This window comes from Pavona decussata, unplaced genomic scaffold (genome assembly GCF_977016875.1).
Source record: "Pavona decussata unplaced genomic scaffold, jaPavDecu1.1 SCAFFOLD_36, whole genome shotgun sequence".
Lineage (NCBI taxonomy): Eukaryota > Metazoa > Cnidaria > Anthozoa > Scleractinia > Agariciidae > Pavona > Pavona decussata.
Genome location: NW_028145458.1, coordinates 169,693 through 175,692, shown reverse-complemented (window position 1 = coordinate 175,692; position 6,000 = coordinate 169,693).

The window sequence follows — 6,000 nt, the reverse complement described above, 5'->3', positions numbered from 1 at the left end:
TCATTGTAAGATTTTTTCCAACTATTTATTTATTTATTTATTTATTGCTTGTTAAACATTGTTAGATGTCATGTGACCATAAACTGTCCAATAAATGCGCTCGCCGTACATGTACTGTGGCCGAGAAAACTCCGGTTCGTGATTTTTACATCACGTACTAACACTAACGAAAAGCGCGCGTTAGTAACAAAATTAAATTTTACAGACAACTGGAGTCCCTTGCCACGGGCATCGAAAGACTGGTCTTTCGATAGCCTTTCTCGTAGCCTCGCTCGCAGACGCTCTTTTTGGCTCGTTCTACTGTATTCTGTCGAAAGATTATAGTCTCCCCTCCTCTTTTGGCTCTCAAACTCACTCTAAACTTATGTAAGATCCTAGTCTATTATTCACTGTAACTTTCTATGATTGTATGTCGTGGTGAGTAAAAAAAAAAGTAAAAAAAGACGCTCTTTTGCCTCGTCCCTTAATTACTATATTTTCTAACCTGTAACTTTTTAGACGCGTGAAAACTAAAAAATTGAAAACTTCCGTGAATTTAAAAGTAACTCAAATGCATGAAAATTACCTGTAATAATGAGGTGTCCACATTCATCAGTTGTTTGGTGGTGTCTTTAGAGTTGATAAAAGGATAAGAAATTGGAGGCCTGCTTTTCATGGAAGTAAGGTGATTAAGTATTGCGTAGAACTGCCGATCTCTGTGTATATTTTCTGCTGTGAACAGTTTTTGTCTTTTAGAGTTTGGGGGTATATGGGAAATTATAAACCATGGATTAAGAATTATCCACCTAGCGCTTATTCCTGGGTGAAAAAGAGCCAAGCCTTGTCACTTGCCCGAATATTTTTCCTTTTAATAAGGTGAAAGAGTTTTAAAGTATGTTTCGTTCGAGTTTCCTGCACAGCAAGTTTGTTGTTTAACATTACCCTTGATGTTGTTTAATGTTGCCGTTGTCGTTATTCATATTGGTAATTGAACTGAGTGGAGTGCAATTTGGTCTGAAATCATACGCGTGATTTCAAAATCAAACGAGCGCGCAGCGCGAGTTTGATTTGAAATCACAAGTATGATTTCAGACCAAAATTGCACGACACGAAGTTCAATTACCACTTAATTACATCCATTTTGAAATCACAGAGTATCATTGTCAATATTAATATTCTATTTGTGTTACTTCATTTCCATTTTGACGGGCTAAAGAAAGGATGCAATTTAGAGCAAAAATGGTGCAATTTGGGAATAAATTGCATCATTTTGGACCAATCAGATTCCAAGGATCACCAGTGATTTCAAAATGGATGTAATTAAAAAGTAAACAAAACCAAGGCATCGAATTAGTGTTTAGTAACATTTGGTTAATTGTTCAGTTTCTATTAATTTTAACGGTTTATTTGAAATCGTTCAGAGAATAGACGCCCAACTTAACATCCATTCTTGTTACTGTAATATTGTTCATATTGTTAAAGGGGTTTTGCTGTTGTTAAGGGGGCATTTTACCTAAATTTGAATGAAATTTAAAGAGGTTTTAAGAAGGGATAGAAGAAAGAAAATGATTTTTGGAACACCAACAGACAGTTGATACCCATGCAAGAGCACCCCGGGTTGTTAGTGGACTAACTTGGTATCCGTCTATTAATTATCAAATACAAATTCTAATTTTAAAACTTCACTAAATCTTCAATATTTCTTATTTCTCTTAATTTAACTAATCCTTCTAAAAAAACTACTCCTCCCAAATATATCCAAAAATCACCCAAAAATTCACAAAATACCCCACAACACAGATTCACGGGATAATGATAGGGTTTTTGGATTGCTTGAAATGTGAATGAGAAATTGCCATTAAAGCCATGTCAAGTGGCAGAAAAATGGCGTTTAGGTGAATTGCCCCCTTAAGACGAACATTTTAAAGAAAATCGTTGATGTAATCGACATCAACCTAAAAAATGTAAAGAAATCCACGAGTTAAAGACTTCTGCCAGAGTTGTGAATGAAAACAGTAATTTTATGACATTATAGGACAAAAACAAGCTTCGCACCAAAACGAGGCCGTGCCTCGTGCACGTCTAAGAAAATGTGTCCCACATGGGAGGGAAAGACGCTGTCGCGTCTTATGTAATGTTTTTAGCATCATCAGGTTTTAGGAGCTCCCTCGGCGGGTGGACCGGTGAGGGTGGGACTCTGCAGAGACTCTGCACCCAGTAACTCTACCCCAATGAGGGTAGTCGAAGATGACCATGACATCTCTTAGGTAGTAGAGCTGATTCGGTGTGTCCGGAGGTGGCTGATGAGGCCAATCTGGGCGAGGAAGCCTCTCCCACAGGTAGGGCAGAAGTGGGTAGGCGTTGTGCTGTTGGTGCTGATGGCTCTGGCCTTGCGTGCTGCACGCTTTTGCTCGGCTTGAAGGGACCTACGCTCCTCTTCTGTTTTGGCTCGTTTTACGCCATGAGGTGGCGCCAGCGGGGTCTGTCGGAGGCAAGCGATTCCCAGGACTCAGTGCTGACGTTGAAGTCTTTTAAGGAGACCTTCAGACTGTCCTTGAAGCGTTTTTTCTGCCCTCCGACTTAACGCTTGCCGTGACAGAGTTCTCCATAGAGGAGCTGCTTTGGGATGCGGTCATCGGGCATGCGGGAGACGTGGCCTGCCCATCTCAGTTGAGCCTTGCGCATGGTGGTGGTGATGCTAGGGAAGTTTGCCTGTTTCAGGACCTCTGTGTCGGGGACTTTGTTCTGCCAGCGGATGTGGAGAAGATTGCGGAGGCATCTGAGGTGGAAATGGTTCAGTTGTTTTTCATGCTGTCTGTACGCGGTCCAGGTTTCCGAGCCGTAGAGTAGGGTAGTGAGGACGACTGCCCGGTAGACTTTTAGCTTGGTCTCAAGGCTGATCCCACTCCTCTCCCACTTTCCCACTTTCTCTCTTAGTCTCCCAAATGCACTGCTTGCCTTGGAGATTCTGTTGTTGATCTTGGCATCGATGGTGGCTGTGCGAGAGAGTGAACTGCCCAGGTAGGTGAAGGTCTCTACTGCTTGGAGGGTCTGTCCATTCACTGAGATTTGAGGCTCGTAGTATTGGTTTCCAGGAGCTGGCTGGAACATCACCTCAGTCTTCTTGGTGCTGATGGTGAGGCCGAAGTTGTTGCAGGCTGCGGAGAAGCTGTCCATCTCCACTTCCATCTCATGCTCATTACTGGCGTCGAGGGTGCAGTCGTCAGCGATTGAAGAGAAAGTCTCTGAGAACAGTCTCCTTCACCTTCGTGACGACCTGCAGTCTCCAAGGGTTAAACAACTTTCCGTCAGCCTGAACTTGATGTTGGTGCCGGGCTCACATTCTCTGAAGGCGTCAGTCAGCATTGCTGAAAACAACATGCTGAACAGCGTCGGGGCCAGGACACAACCCTGTTTGAACTCCGTTGGTTACTGGGAAGGCTTCGGAGGGTTCGCTGTCTTCCAGGACTCGAGCCATCATGCCATCATGGATTTGGCGGACTATTGCGATGAACGTGCTTGGGCAGCCGAATTTTTCCATGATTTTCCAGAGTCCCTCCCGACTGACTGTATCGAAGGCCTTGGTCAAGTCAACGAAGGTCGTGTAGAGGTCATGGTGCTTTTCCATGCATTTCTCTTGGAGCTGGTGGGCACAGCCTTCAAGATGAAAGTAACGAAAAAAGTGAAAGTAACATATTCTTAGGTAACATTTTCCGTTTTGTGCTTGTGAGATTGTACCATCCAAGCCACGTAAACAAAAGTACTTTACCTTTTTGGTCTCAGTAGCTACATAAGAACTAGGCGTACAATTGTAAATCGGTAAAGATCGCACTGCTGAATAAACCTATGCTGGAGTGAAGATTGTCTATTCTCTGCTATTCGATCCCTGTACCTAAGAGTTGTGACGAGCTCTGTCTTGCAAGCGAGGGAGTGCTCTCGGTCACCTCTATCAAGAGGTCGCGGTGACCCTTTACTAAGTCCCTACGAGCTGTTCGATTGTCTTGATTGACCTGTTTTAAACGTCCACTTTGTGAAAGGAAACCACTGAAATACGGTAACAAATAGTTTGTTAGGCAATTGAATTTCTTATGACCTGCAATACTGACTTACCATCCTGGCGTTAATTAATGTTTTATTAGTCCGTTTCTGTATCATGTTCTCTTTGTCATACCATTTTATCACTGAACTTTCTTAACTGACCAAGTAAGCGATTTTGAGAGCTTTTCGATGGATGAACTGCACACAACGTTCTTGAAAATGTTGCTTTTATTGTGTTTGACTTTTATTCTATGAAACCTGCATTGAGCGGTCAACCTGTATTAGGTGGTCACTTAGCCATTCCCCGAGGTTCTACTGTATATTTTTGATAGGCGTTTTTTTTTCGAAAGTTTCATGGTTTAATGCGTTTATAGAAAACCGGATGTCTTGTCATCACTGCTGTTTCAAGGATCAGTTTCCATTCTGCATGCTCTTTACGGACCAGAATTAATGTAATGAATAAGTGAATGATGCGTAAACAAAGCCTTTCTTTTAGCAACTGCTTTTAAAGTTGCTTATATAACTGTGATGATCATTCACTTATTCATTCTTTCTTCCGCAATCCAAATATATGAATTTTCATATATTCACTTTCAGAATTAATTTACTTTCGCCTCCGAGCCGTAGAAATCCACTGGTAAGACTAGAAGCTCTTCAGTTCGTTTTATAAAGGTCGTCAACGATGACTGTTCCTCCGTTAACTGGGTTGCCATAGACATGCTAGACATGAGGTATTATGGTTTCGGTACTCAGTTGGAGTATGCAGCAGTCTAAACACTTGGACTGCCAGATTCACGCGAAATAAGTCAAAGCTTTTAACTTACAAAATATTTCCGAGGTGATCTCTGCAAGGGATTTATGCAAGGGAGTATTCAGCTCGGGCATTTCTTTACAAAATTTTAGGGTATAGTACCACTTTTCAATAGGTCCGTATCATTTTTCACCTGTGGTGTAAAGGCCCGTTTAAACGATTTCGGCAACATTTGCTTGAACATGTGTTCAACACAGTTGTTGAACCAAATGCTGGGGGCGTTTGAACAGATCGTTCAACATTGTTGAAAGCGTAAAAAATGTTGAAAACTTGTTGGAAGTGTGTTGAATCAGCTTATTTAAATTGGTTTAAATTTCCATTCAACGTTGCTTCAACATTTCCTTTGTTCTCTAAAATGTTGAATGGCGTTGAAACCGCTTGAACACTTCGGTCATCCAACATTTGCCCAACATCCGTTGTTTGTTGAGCGAATGTTGGGCAAATGTTGAAACCATTTAAACGGGCCTTAACGGCCCTTTTAATCAAATAGTCAAAATATAAGAACTTCACGTGCACTAACCTGAGAATCAGATTGGCTCCACCCTCCCGAAAAGCCTGATATTCAAGTTACACCTCAGTTTGCTGGACCTTCCAGTTTCATGGCGTTGCCGGTAGAGAACACGATACTTTGCTCTTTGTACTTTGTAGTTTGTTTTTCTCTCGGTGTTTTAGAATTATTTTGTAACTAAGCATTGTTGTTGCCGCATTGGCCAATGGTGTATTTGACATGCACAATGACCCAGGCGTAGGGGATGGGGTGAAGAGGGAGGCCTTCAACCCTGTTTGGTGATGCTGTTCGGTTGTTGGACGCATGTTCCAAATTCACTCAATGTCGCGACTTAGCAATTTCTACCCTCTACCCGTCATCACACAACACTCAGCTATGGGAAATTATAGGACGCATCCTGGTCTACACGTTGACTGTTTTTGATCAATTCCTGATGCCATGTATCTTGCAAGTTGTTTTTTCGGCGCTTGGTGTTAGTGACCGAATGTCCTTTATTTTTGTTGCCGTTATTCTTGTATCAAGAAGAAATGCTAAGAGAGTTCGTAGCCAGTAGGCTGAAGCACAATCTTCTTGCAGGAGATCAATGTTTCGTCCCTCCTACCTGTCAGATACGCTCTTTGTTGATGAATGTCTCAAGGTACAGCTATCTCAAAGCTCCGAAAAC